Here is a 14,745-nt window from a genome sequence, read left to right on the forward strand (position 1 = left end):
AAAGAAAGAAAGAAAGAAAGAAAGAAAGAAAGAAAGAAAGAAAGAAAAAAAGAAAGAAGAGAAAAAGAAAGAAAGGAAGAAAGAAAGAAAAAGAAGGAAAGAAAGAGAAAAAGAAAGGAAAAGGAAGGAAGGAAGGAAGGAAGGAAGGAAGGAAGGAAGGAAGGAAGGAAGGAAGGAAGGAAGGACAAACCAGGAGGACTTGTAGTCAACTTCATCAGGTGCCCACACTGAACAAGCTGGAAGCCCAGGCCCAACAGGTCTTAAGTTCATACACCACATTCCAGAGGGATGAACAGGTATAGAGAGAAAACTGTGAGCATCCTGCATAGAAAAGGACCAAAGCAGCCTTAAAGTAAAGCCACAAGCCCGCCTTTTCAGAGTACCAAAGAATAAATGAATTGTTCTTGTGCATCTTCAGTGAAACTTGGTCGTTTCATTCTTCCTGCAATCTCCTAGGAAATTTTTGGAATCTGATTAGCACAGGAGGGGTCTCAAGGGAGTTCAAAGAAGAGTCTTTGCCCCTCCCCAGCAGATGAGTCCTAGGGACGTGTGACTTGCCACTTCTCACTGTCTTTCTGCTCCATAAAGACTGAGACTCCTCAGACTGGACAAACCCATATAACTTTACGAGCGAGAAAACTGTGACCAAGCGAGGTGAAGTAACTTAGCCAAAGCCTCGTAGTCACAGCCCAAGCCAGTCATCAGCAGCTAAAAGGGCCTCTGGCACCAGGGAACAACAGGCAAGGGATATAAAGGGTTAAAGGCTCTGCCTCCTTGGATGGATTATTCTTTTGGAAACTTGACCTTATCTTAAAACCCAAGCAACCAGAGGTGAGTTCTTCTTCTCAAGAGTTCCCTACTTGCTTTCACTGAGTTTTGCTCAGCCAGAACCAGGAGGTTTCTTGGCCACTATGTAGGGGAGGCCATTTGTGATGGGGTCTCAACCTGTCACACATGACGCTCTGGAGGAAATGCCAGCCTGAGTTTCATGTTGCTCTGTTGGGTTGCTGTTTGTAGCCTTGGACACTATAGCCTAAGGACAAACAGGAAAGAGAAGTGGGCCCCTTGCTTTGGTAGAACACAGACTCGGGAGAAAATGAATACTGATGTTCTCAGAGGTGTCTAAGGTACCTCTGCAAGGATGTTTAGAAACAATTTGGAGGTGTAACTGGCCAGCCTGCTGGCTCCAGGTAGCCACCTCAGAAAGAAGATGGCTTCTCTCGGGCTGGGGCTGGGGCTGGCTGACTATGCTCAGGTGCTCCCCATGGCTGACAATGGTCCCTCTCTTGTTTGCTACCTCAGGGTGCAAGCTGAGAACTATGGCCTTCCCACTCCTCTTTGGAATCTTAGTCCTTCCTGCCAGCCCAAGTCTTTATCATCCATCAAGCCCAGTGCTTCCCTGAGTTGTCTGCTCTTCCTTTCTCCCTAAAGAGCCCTTCCTTCCTCCCCTTCATCTTACATGGCTTGTGGTCCAGTTCCCCACCAGCGAATGCTTGTCCCACCTCTGTTGACAGATACCATAATACCTCCATATCTTGTTTTTCTTCTGCTTTCTCCACTAGAATACATGGCCCACCATGATCCCAGCTTCTTCTCAGCTATGCCTGGGGCGCTGAAGAGAGTGTCTACCATGAGTAGACATGCTCAGTAGACATGCTCCGTAAACACAGCTTAGTAAACATGTGGCAAACGAGTGGCAGGAGACAGCAAAGCCGCCACAGCTCCAAGGGATGGCATGAGATGGAGCAGACCATGGACGCAGGTTTCAGGAAAGTGCTGCAAGGTCACCAACCAGGATGCTGGTGACAGGAAGGATAATGCGAAGTCAGAAGTCAGTGTCAAGGAGAGAACAGTGGGGAGCCATGTTTGCATCTCTGCTCTCTCCCCGATACACAGATGCGAATGTTTTGATTGCTTATCAGAGAGCCAAACTGCCACTAAAGAAGTCACTGACAGACTTGCTAAGTCCAGTATGTTTTCTCCAGAAGGTTTGCAAAGCAACAAGTGTGCGCACGCACACACACACACACACACACATCCACAAGCACAGGATGCATCTGACCAAAATCAACACTTCAGAACAAAACCAATATTTGCAAGTCTCAAAATCTCTTTTCTTAATATTTGTCATATCCACTTAAAGATAAAGTGTAAAGATAAAATGACTATTTTACTTAACAATATGGAGCAACAGTTAGCCCAACTAATAGAGCCAACTAAAAGATCCATAACATGATAAATACCTCAGATATTTAACCCTATCATACCCTTTGAGGTTACGTAAATACATACCCACCCTTTCCCCAGTGTGAGGTCATCTATAGGCACAGCTCTCAAACTTGCATGAAGGCCTTGGGGTATTTTTCTCTTGTATTTAATGGCTTGACCAGGGGGGAGGAGGTGATTTCAGAAATGATTTGCTTGCTTATGGACAGACTAGCAGCCTAGCCTAGCCCTATGCCTACCTTTGACTGAATTCATCCAGTGCATCTTGAAGGTCACTAGAACTCCTGCTGACCTCACCAATTCCTGTGCTGTATGACAACTGATCAGGTGGCTCATGAGCAGCCGCTGAAAAAGCTTCAGTAAGATCTAGCTGAGAGAAGTTATCTCCTGTTATCCAGCGAGCACCCGGAGCCTCCTCTTCAGCCTCCCAAGCTTCCTCATAACCTTTCCAATCTGTAACTCTGTGTCTTTCTAATACCCCAAAATGCCCGAAGACAGGCATTTGTGTTCTTGAAAGCAGGTCTTCCCAACATCCAATGTCAGTGTTGCAACCATGACCATTATATATTCAAACTTGGTGAGCAATTGAGCAACATCAGAGAAGTTGGCTGGCCCTTTGGGTTAGAGTTTTTGTATTTTGAACAAGGAACCTGTGGATGTTGGCTCCCGAGTTCTGCTAAGGACTAAGTGGTTAATGTAGTGGTCATTCCGCTTGCCGATGTCATTCCACAGAGATGACATCATTGCGTCGAGTGAGTCAGATCCACAGAGGATTGAGGAGAGCAGCCAGCTGATCACATCAGGGTGACTGGGCCTGTTAATAGACTCTAGTTTTAGTTCGGTGATCATGGAGCACTTCTGGGAGGAGAGTGCTCCAAGGCACATTTTTTTTTCCAGGTTTGTCTAGCTGTGGTGCCATCTCTAAGAGCCCAAACCTGAGGTAGAATGTGAGAATGTGGATCTGCCTATTAGGCTGTCCTCCGTGATGTACATGGGATAGGCAGGCTTTTTTTCCTCATCGGGAGAAGGGGATAGAGAGGTCATGTGTCCAATGAGTGGGCTCATTTTAGAGACTGAGCCGAACCGTGGACGCTTTTTCTTCATCTCTCCTTAACAGCATCTTTTTGGAAGTCTAATTTGTTTCTGAAGAGGTGGCGGCCCTTTAGGGCCAAGGGCCGACTTCCCTTCATTTCGCCATCACACAAGAGACTCCTGTAACTACACATGCACCCCCAAGTTGTCTGGATGCAGTTCCAGCTTATATTTATAGTGTCACATGCTACAAATCCAAGGAGGAAAGGATGCCACGTTTGTGACTGGACACAGCACAGTTTGAACCACTGCTCAGATCCACACTAGCCATTCTGAGTCTGGGTCTCAGCATCTGCAAAATGGACATTCTACCACTCAGCTTGCAAGGAAATTCTCAGAATATTATAAATAGTCTCAGAATTGGTACAGCTATACCTCGGCACAGCACCCAGAATAGGCAACAAAGTAATGGCCAATGATCTTTGTTTCGTTTTGTTTTTTTTCAGTTACTGAAACAAACACAATAAAAAAAAATCATATCTAACCATTAAGTCTGTAGTATGCTATGAAAAGGATTTTCAAGAATTATGATGCTATTATTATAATTAAAATTTTCTACAGCTTTAAAAATTTAAACTAACAACAAAAGACATTAACATGTTCTCCAAAACAGTGGTTTATTAAAACTACTTTGTTCTGTAGTGAAGAGCACGAAATTACACACGTGGTATTTCCAAGCCCTTGCATCAAGAACAAGTGTCTCAGAATCACATCAAACAACAGCCGAGTATCATTTGTCTTGCCATCTCCCCAAGCAAAGCATCTCCTTCAGCTGATGAACTGGAAGCCCACTCCTCTCCTGTCGCTCAAGCTGTTCTCAGAGTAGTACCTTGTCTTCTACACCATAGCTGGGGCCGCTGTAGGGGGAAAGCCAGAGGACCCTTTTCTGCAGACCCTCAGGCACTCTTGTCTGGTCATCCACAGGAGTCTAGAACTGGATGAGCTTCTGAGTCTGAGGTCCTTATCTTGCCTTTCAGGTCAACCTGCCTAGAGATAGTGTGTTTCACACACCCCCTGGTGGAGGGGAGGGTGGCTGCTGAGGAGAGCAGAAGAGGTGCTCAGGGTTCCCCCGGGGGAGCATCTCTGGGGTCATGGGGAAAGGAGGCCTTTGGGGTTGGGAATGTGTGTTTGCTACCAAGAATCTTCACTAGACTCTCAAGTGGCTATGAAAATGCACACACACATATATACACATGTAGGCAGGCCTCATGACTGATGAACATTACGCTGTAACCATGCCTGGTCAGCACAGCTCATTGACCAACCTCACAGTGGCATTCAGCACACCTGATCACTTGGGCTCAGTGGTGGAAAACTTGAATTTTGGTTGTGTCCATTGAGACTACACTCCACTTTCTTGACTGAGCTCGTGTGTGTGTGTGTGTGTGTGTGTGTGTTGTTAGTGTGAAGCCTACAAGAAGAGATGGTGATGATGCTGCTGAAGAGGATGATGATGACAGTGACTATCATAGTGATAGTGATGAGGAGGAGGATGTAGAGATGGTGATAGTGATAACAATAATGGCCAATGGTACTGTTGTCTGTGGTGATGGTGGCAGTTACAGTGATGGTGCTAGCAATGGTGACTAGTAAAAATGGTGGTTCTATTGATAGCTATGACAATAGTGGTGGTGGCGATGATAATTAGTGGCAGTGATGCCAATGGCAATGATGATGGTGATAGTAGTGGGAATAGCCAATGGTCGGTGATAGCGACAGTGATGGTCAGTGACAATAAGTCTTGGCTACAATGATGATGATGATAGTTATAGTGATGATGATAATGATGTTTTGACAGAGACAGCGATGACAATAGTAATGGCTGCATGCTCCTGGTGTGAGTTCAGTGTTAATGAATCAATAGCAGATCTTCAACAAGGCATCCTTAAACAGCAACATATAAAGCAAGTGTTGATCAGTGGCTGGAAATATGGAGCAGAAGCCGACAAGAATGTGACCCTGTTGAAATCAGTGTATTCTGCATGGATTGACTGTATGTATACATAGATGCAAATATATCCACAAATGTATGTATGTATGTGTGTGTGTGTGTGTGTGTGTGTGTGTGTGTGTGTGTGTGTGTTCACATATGAACAGTTATAAGAAGCTATAGCACATGGCTGGAGTTGTGTGATAAAGCAGATGTGAGACTCAGTAACATCAAGAGATCTTTGGAGATGGGATGTGGAGGTTGAAAGAACTCATGAAGGGTCCATGCAAAGCCACCATCAATGCCTCCAGTTCAACAGAAGATGCGCCTCAGGCAAGCTTCCCCAGCCCCCAAATGGATACTTTCTGCGGTTCCCCAAGTAGATCCTGTATCCTCCTGTAACAAACTCACCTCATTAGGCTGCTGTGGGTTCCAAAGATTTCAAAATTCTGAGTATGTAAGCACCACAAATTATTATCTCCGAATATCTACATTAACAGGGTTTAGATGCCAGGCTTTAAAGCCAAATAAGCACCCCGCACATACACCCATGCTGCCTGAAATACCCAGGAAGGGGAGGCTTCCCACTGTCTGTGTTTGGAAGCTGTGTGATCACACAGCTTGTTGTCCCCATAGCAACACATTCCATCGCCTAGGTGACAGTGATTTTATGATGTCACCAATGCGCTAAACTAACTTAGAAACACACAGACATTTCCTTGTGGGTGCACCCACCTCTTATGGGTGCCCTCCAAGTCTTCTGGGGTTGGGGTGCCAAGCACAGAGTCGTGGAACATCAGGAAGACCTCTCACAGCAGGATTTTTGTCTGTTTGAGCATCTTCCACTTACGAGGACTCATCTTCCTCTACCCAGATGCTCTGCTCCTTCCCAAGCTCAGAAGAGGTATCCAGACAGACAGGAGAGAAGCGACCACCGTCCAAAAATGTTAGCAGTATAGTAATAATACACGCGGGCTGAATGGGTGACTCTAGAAAAGTTGCTACAGTCTGGGAAACATCCCAGGCCAGTCTCGCCTCTCCCAAGCCACGTGTCCCACCAGCATAAGGAAGTGCTGCTCATCGCTTCAGCTGTACAAATCCCAACAAGGCTGCCCTCCGGCATGGAGGCTGGAAGAGGCAGTTACAGAAGAGAGGGCGGTTTACAGGCGCCTTTACTGGAAGTTCTTTACTGGAAGCCCAGAACTGGACGGGGATTCCCATCATAGGGCTCCCCAAATCCCTCTAAGCAACTGGTTTGTTTGAAAGACAACGAATTCAAGAGTGGCTATGACACTCAGAGGATGACAGGCTATTATTCAGCTGTGTCCGTGACGCGGAGACACAGCCCTGACACGTGTTTTGCTTCCAGCAAAATCAAAGCACCACAGAGGCACGTAATAATTATCCCGAGAGGGCTTTGGAAAGAGTGTGGAACTCCGTTATGAAAACACACAATTAGCACGTGTCCCAATCCACTTCTCTTTTTACAAAAGGGAGACATACTAGCACACTGTGTATATAACGCAAGCGTGGTAACCCGGGCCACTGTGGAGCCCGGCTCAAAGGCCTAGGTGCCAGACCTTACAAGTGCAAGGCTGCTCCCAACGACAACGTCAGGCCAGGGGAGCGGCCCTTCTTCTAAATGTAGCACTTTAGAAAACAAGACAAAGGGCTCAGGAGATGGTTTCATGGTTAAGAACGCTGGCTGCTCTCGTAGAGACAGTACCTGGGTTTGGTTTCCAGGAACCCCAGGGCGGCTCCTTAAGTCCTGGTCCAGGGTATCTAGCGCCCTCTTCTGACAGCTGCGGGTACTGCATGCGTGTGGAACACTTTGCTACAGAAAGACAAAACACTCTCAATACATAAAATCAAAGTCAACTTTTTAAAAAGACAAAACTTCAAACTAAAATGCTATAATGATAAAAATAATTGTAGAATTAGACAAGAAAATATAAGAAATCTGAACCTATGTTCCGCACAAAGGCCAGAGTACTACCCTGAATCATGTGGGCTGGAGAGGAGGAAGGGCAGAAAAATCTTTCGTAATTTTTCATGGTTCAGACTGGGGTTTCTCAGAGAAACAGAGCCCAGAGTAGAGGACGACCGTGTTGACTGATCCTTCCTGGCACGGGTAGGAGTCTCAGTCCACTGTCTTGTGCCTTCCACAGTGCTTAACCTCAAAGGGTGCAGTGCGCAGCGCGGGGTTCAGGCAGAGGCAGCGCGTGAGTGCCACACGCTCAGACACTCGGAGCCTACACCAGGGCAGTGGGCCTTCGGAAGCATCTCTCCCATCCTCCTTGGATGTGTCTGCTCTGACCTATTCGGGATGGTACTTTCTTTTTTCCCCTTTTCTTTCTTAAAATGCAATTCTATTAATTCTTTGAGAATGTCATGCAGTGTATCTTAATTATATTCACATACAGAGAGAGAGAGAGAGTTCCTCCTCCTAACTGCTCTCTGTTCCACCCTCTTCTTGCTTCATGGCCTTTGTTTGTTGTTGTTGTTGTTTTGACTTTTTCAATAACCATTGTGGGTCCAATCTGTGCTCTTCAAGTGTTCATGGATGTGGGGACATCCAGTGGGAGGAGGAGGAGGAGGAGGAGGAGGAGGAGGACAGCCTCCAGAGCATGGTCTCCTACCAGGGGCTACACTCTTAGAGAAGGCTGACCTCCCTCTCCCAGAAGCTACAAGCTGTCAATAGGGCTCTCAGCTATGAGCAGGGCGAAAACTCCTATCCCCTCCACACAAGGATGCGGATGCGGAGTTCCTTGATCTTGTGCAGGTGACCACAGCTGCTGTGCGTCTATCCAGACAGAGGTCTCATGTCCAGAAGACACGGTTTTGTTCTGGTTCTCCCCCCCCGCCCGACCCTTACAATCTTTCTCTCCCCTCTTCTAAGATGGTCTCTGAGCCTTTGAGGAGGGCTATGTGGCATGGACATTCCCATTTGTGGCTCATCACTCCACTGACTCACACTCTATTAGCCAGTTTTAAGTTTCTATGTTGGGGGGGGGGGTTGGGTTGGTCATTTTGAGTGGAGTTAAAATATGATAGATGCACCAGGAAAAGGAATACCCAGCATGAAATTTCTCCAAGAACATACAGTCCCACTTTGCTCTCAGGCCTGGACTCCACATTCTGTGGCATGGGCAGCCAGGCCTGGACCCCACATTCTACGAACTGACGACAGGCCCTAGGAAACCCCCCTTGCACATAGTAAATGGCCATGTTGACCTCTCCATGGAAATATGGGTTTGGGGGACACATAATGATTCCATCTTACATATTCTTTACAAACCTTGTCAGAACTAATGCTGGTTCCTAATTTTCAGTCTGTTGATTTAGACACATTCTTGTAAAACCTGACAGTACCTAAAGGAGCCATGACAAGCTTGTCAGCCTCCACAGCCCAGTTATGAGTCTGATTTCCACGTATCCTGGGCTACTATAATTAATTGGGCAGCAAGTGTTCAGGTCTAGAATTCGAGCTTAAGGTCGGTTCATCTTGCTGGGCACTGTGCATGCCAATCCAGCATTAATGACAGACGAGAAAGCAACCATCCAGCCCTCACTCCTGCCACCTGGCTCCTCCCCTCTGCCAGCACGTGGTGCATACTAAACTTTCATTTATATTGATTTGTGTTATCTCAAGGCTCTTGTCGAAGAGATCATGAAAATAAGTAAAAGAAGGCCAGAGCTGATTCCTTTTCACAAAAAGGTCTGTCTTTTCTATATTGTCATACAAGTCAAATTTTGACCTACACTGAGGACCATGGCCACTCATGTTGTCATAGAACACAGGGCACTCTGCCCACGACCCTTGTCCCCATATGGGAGTTTTAGCTGGTCTCTCCCTGGCTAGTTCCTCAGTTGGTGACAAAAGGCTAACCACGTAGCTGGAATTTAATACTTCTAAGCAATCTTGGGGCCAGATGATTTCAGAGACGGTTAATTCCACACCTCAAAAACTGTACGTCACCTTTGCTGAAACCCATATTCCTTCCACTGTTTCAAAATGGTGACAATAATGGCCAGCCCCATACTCAGAGTTACTTCCTGGGGGACCTGAGTAAACACTTCCTGCCTTGGAGGTCAGGGGTAGGGCACAGCCATGTTGCATTGTGGCTTACATTTGGGGGACCACAGTTGTCTTAGAGCACATTTGTCTAAGAGCAACTGGTCATTCCCAGACTAAAAGAAGTCCATCAACCAAGGTGAGTAGAAATTGAAGACACAGACGACACTGGCACCCACGCATAGAAGCACCTATCATACACACCTGGCGCCAGCTCACAGCTCAGATCTATGCCGCAATCAGGGAAGGTGAGCAATAGGAGCTGCAGGTCTAGAAAAATATGATCTCTGTCTTTGTATGATGGCTAACAGTGAAATTAACAAGAAAGAAGAGGAAGACGAAGAGGAGGAAAACCCACACAGGGTTTTCAGCATACAAAGGACCCTGGGCAAGCTGGAGTCAGATCCAGTCATTGCCCTGTTTCTTTCTGTGTCCCTGGCTTCCTGTGGTCAAACAGAGCCCTTTACCAGCCCAGGACACCACACACCCGTTCTCAGTGTGAGGTGACCACTTAGGACACAAGGACTGAAGTTTGCACACTTGTTTTTACTCTCGTGGTGTCGATGCACTAGCCAGGGTGTGAGCTTCACGGCCCCTCCCGTCCAGCCAGTGCTTGCATCTACTCATGCAGTGGCTGGACATCAATAGATACAGGACAGCCACTAACGCGGCACCAAATACTCTAAAAGAGAAGCAACGTTATAATCCACTGTGTCATGGTATGAGCTAAACAGCAAACCAAGTAAATCAAAATAGTCAATGGGAGGATTTCTTTTTTTTAATCATGATGGTCTCTGGAAAGCTGGATTAACTCTATCTATTCCTCTATCTACCCTCTCTATCTGTGTGTGTGTGTGTGTGTGTGTGTGTGTGTGTGTGTGTGTGTCTTCATGGACTTTATTTTTAGGGGCTGGATTTTATAGCAAAATTGAGTGGGAAGAATAAATTTCCCATACAGTTTATGGCCTACCCACATAATGCATTGTTCAATTACTCATAATGTTTGAAAATATGGATAATTTTAATATAACATACATTTTTCAGGATTTTTTTTTACAGTGAATAGAATGTTTTGGCTTTCATTTTATTCAGAATACACCTCAAGCTATTTAATTTCTACCAAGTTGAGATTTAATGTTAGCAGCACTTAAGCAATTATTAAGTAGTAACAGAAATTCTTCTTCCCAAACAATAATTATTTTATAGCTACGAATTCAACTGATGTTTACAACTTTTTTCTCAGAGAATTGTTTGAATGACAGGTTTTGTACTTGAACGACTTTCATAAAACACATTTTACTATTGCAGAGCTGTGTGTGCCAGCACGAATTGCTTCCCACCCAGCGGTGAAGATGTCACTGTGAATCCTACTGTCCCCAGAGGCCTGGCACGATAGACATACTATCAGGGGCTAAACTTGTTACATTCTCAATAGAGGGGTATGGGCACTATCGGGTGCCCATACCCGATAGTTACTTATCTTATTGATGACAGTTGCTGGCTTCCTTGTGGCTTTACCACACGGCTAAATAGAGTCGTCACTGAATGGGTTGGGGGGATGTGTGTGTGAGTGTGCGTATGGAGAACAGCAGTCACTGTCTGGGGTCGTCTTTAATTGATTTCCGTTTTTAATAGTCTTTCACTGAACCCAGAGTCCGCAGACTAGGCTAGAATGGCTGGCCAGCAATTGAGGGACCCCCTGTCACCAGCACTGAGATGTACAGGTCTGTAGGCTGTAACCATATTTTCCATAAGGTTTCTGGGGGATAGAACTCAGGTGCTCACAGTTCTACAGCCAGCATGGTCCTGACTGGGCCCTTTGTGATTTTAGAGACACAAGTGGCCAGATTCCGCTCTTGCCTCCATCTCCCTTACAAAGAGGCTATCTATCTACCTGTGACATAAAGACATCCCATCCCTCTCCTGGGGAACCACGCACGCACAGGCTCACCAAGCAGCCACTGGGAGCTGCCTAGGCAGCCGTCAAACTCCCCTTTGTGTATCTACCAGGCTGCATTTCCCAGGCCCTTACCCGCTGGGCCATCCTTGCCACCTGGCTGCTAAAGGCAAGACATCTGCCATTTCCTATACGGAGGCCCTTATGAGCTCATGCCTTCCATCCTCCAGCCAGGGATCCCAAACAGTTTCTATAAATACCAAGCAGCAAAGCAGGTAGGCTTGGCGATCACGCAGCCACAGCCTGACTCATCTCCCACCTCCTGGCCCTTCCCATTCTCCCTCTGCCATTTTCTCTCTCCCCTCCCACTCACCACCCATTGAGAACGGAAGAGCCCTCAGAGCCTGTGGGCTGCGCGCCCGATCAGGTGCCGTGGGCCAGTCGCAGGTTGCCAACCCAGGCAAACCCCAGTGGGCTTTTACAGTCCTGTTTTAAGGACAGTCATGCTTCGTTCTTCTCAGCTCTCCCTGGACTTCACTGTTCATGAAAGTAGAGACCACACATACGTACTCACACACACCTACACCCCTGTTTTAGGAGTAGTCATTCTTCACTCTTACCTTCTCAACTCTCCCTGGACGTCACTAGGCACGTGAGGGCAGCAGCCATGAACAATTCTCCAGTAAAAGCCTGACCGAGGCTGAAGATGCCCTGATACGGTAGAAAGTGTCATGTTAGGAAAGCGTGGCCTTGATGGTCCCCTGTATTCCTTGGAGTCTCATCGCCTTTCTTTGGAATGTACAGCTCTAATGCCATGTGCCACTAGAAAGTCTCCAACAACCTAAGGCTGTCAGCCAGCTTCTTTTTTCTGCTTTGTACATAAATTTTACCAGCACATGCCACATACTAGTGACGAGATGGCAAGGCTGGGGAGTTGTAGTGATAAACTCTATGGCCTCCGCGACTAGAATTTCAGCTGGGCACATATAGAAAAGATGTGCTGGCTCTCCATTTCACATCAAAGCAAGGTAGAGGACACTGATTTGGCGTGTCGCTGACCATGTGGCTTTGCAGGCATTCTGCAATTCCTTCTCCCTCTCAAACACACTCTAATCTATGATCTATGCCTGTGGCACATGGCTACGTGCAGAAGGGAGTGCGCTGTAGCAAAAGGACCCTTGTCTTTAACGATGAGGTGCAGGTCTTCTAACATCGTGTACACACATTAAAAATGATCAAAGTGATTACCTTACACATACACACACACACACACACACACACACACACACACTACCTAAGATACACTACACACGTACATACACAAACAGCATACACACATCTTACCCACATACAGATATACCGTACACCACATATACACACATATAAGCACCACACCACACACAGACACACAGATACACACACATCATATTCATACCCATGTATAGGCAGACAACACACACATCTGCCTTCTATAAATTTCAAGATAAAAACACCCCTGACCCCAGTGGCCCCATACATACATATATACACCCTTGGACCCTTATCTTCTGTGCTTGTGCCTCCTCCTGGGTTATGACTTGTTCAACTTATTTCTCATTTACTTGTTTTATTCTGGACCTATAACTCACAGACAAAGCATTTTATCTTACACTACCAGAGCCTCATTTTTTAGAAGTATATTTGGGCTACTACGGGCACTCAATAAGCAAAATAAAGGTTAAATCTGAAGACATACTGGGCAGTTTTTATGTGGCAGAAGTTGTATAGAGATAACTTCACAGGAAATAAAACTTCTAAGATTTCCTTTTTTCTTAAGTGAGGATTGTCCTAGCATGTACTGTGAAACCAGTGGAACACTGTAGGGAAGAGGTTGGGTGGGCAGTGAAAGATCAGGGCAGTCACCTTGAGGTCCTTCCCAGGCAATCAGCTCAGTATCACAGAATTCCCCAGTTCTTAGCAGTGAGGACAAAGAGACACAGTCACTAGGCTATACCTGAGAGTAGGCTAAAAGCAAGGCAGACCTAAACTTGGGAGGACTGTCAACCCACAGGGTCAGCCTGGAGAAACAGAAACCATAGTCTGGCAGTGACCCTGCACCTACAACAAACACTTCAGCGGGCAGAGAGCTAACCACGCTGGGCATGCGCACCGTGGAACCGGGGTCGGCAGTACACACAGCCTGCATGAGGCTGCAGGGCGATGCTGAAGGAAGAGGCCGTCTCTGGAGACTAAACGCTGCAGGAAGTCATGGGAATGGACCTGACGTGACAGAATGAGACAGACAGCGAGCCAGGGAACAAAATGTGCATTGTCAGAGGAGGGGGAGGGGAAGGATGTTGGCTACGGCTCTGCAAGAGTGACAAGGCAGACACTGTTTGGGGACCAGGCTGTTTATTGATTGCTTTCGTGGTCAAGCAATTCTACACACGTGAAGACATAAAAGTGTGAGTATCATGCAAGACACTGCTACTGCAGTAGGGATGGTGATGGACCTATGTAAAGAGTTCTGTAAATTCGTCTTTGCAACTATCCCAAAGTAAATACCATTAAAGAGACAATCAGCAGTGTGCTTCTTTCCCTCTGGGGAGGGAAGATCGTGGGGACACTAGTTCCCCAAATGCTTCTACTCTTGGGGAACTCCCTAGCAAAGCAAGGGGACTAAAGGGCATTGACACATGTTGAGGTTGTTTGGTAGTCTCCCAAACAGTGCTAGACCCGAGGCTCAGCACAGAGTCGGTATGTTAGGTAGTCGCCCAGTTTGAGCTGGAGGCTGCCGATTGATCATCTCTTCTGGTCTAGCCAGAAACAGCCCTTATCCACTAGAACCGGAGACCATGTGTAGCTTATGCTGAGAAAGCTCCTCTAATTTTGTCTTCTCCCAGCACGTTTGCATCAACTCCTCAATCTTTAAAGGCAATGGAGGTGTTCCAAGGGGGGACAGCCCAGCAGAAAAGTTTAGCCTTTAAATGCAGTTGATTTGAAACTCCTGGCTGTTAGGTTGGCCATGCCACAAGTTCACACGCTCCTTGCTTATCCCCAAGTGGACAACAGGAAGAGAAAGGAAAGCCAGGCTTCCAGTCCCTTGTAGTGAGACTGTCAATAGAACCTCACCCCATGCCATGCACCTCAACATGACATAGGGAGTCTCTGTTATCCTCACACCACTTCCTGGGTCACAGCAGAAGTGTCAGTCTAATGATAGTTCTAACAACGGTCACTGTTAGAACAGCAACTGGCAAAGAAACAAACACCATCACAGCTCATGCTTGCACATCCCTGCACATCATCCTTGTCTGTGGATTGATCTGAGCAACGTAAAGTGCTAGAAATGGGTACAATTAAAAGGGACAAACGGCCTGCAATCCCAGCAGAGGAGATTATTTCCCTCAGAAAGCAGAGGCAGCTGAGTTCGAGCCCAGCCTGGCCTGTAGAGTGAGTTCCAGGACAGGCAGGGCTCTACAGGGTTATACTTTCTCAAAAAAAAAAAAAAAAATGGGAGAGGGTATTATTATTCCTTCCCCTGGC

At 46.6% G+C, this 14,745-nt stretch overlaps 1 protein-coding gene across 4 annotated transcripts in view; it reads right to left on the reverse strand.

The window, feature by feature from the left end:
- The window catches only part of Pde10a (phosphodiesterase 10A), a 419,189-nt gene that overhangs the window by 365,658 nt on the left and 38,786 nt on the right, over positions 1–14,745 (reverse strand). The window contains exon 2 of one of the 4 annotated variants that reach the window (XM_055615960.1): positions 11,841–11,931. The exons of the other annotated variants lie outside the window; for them this stretch is intronic. The gene's annotated coding sequence lies outside the window, so the exon portion shown is untranslated. The remainder of the gene's footprint in view (positions 1–11,840; positions 11,932–14,745) is intronic. 4 annotated transcript variants of the gene reach the window in all.

The sequence above is a fragment of the Psammomys obesus genome, unplaced genomic scaffold, assembly GCF_907164565.1.
Source record: "Psammomys obesus unplaced genomic scaffold, mPsaObe1.curated_primary_1811, whole genome shotgun sequence".
NCBI classification, from domain to species: domain Eukaryota; kingdom Metazoa; phylum Chordata; class Mammalia; order Rodentia; family Muridae; genus Psammomys; species Psammomys obesus.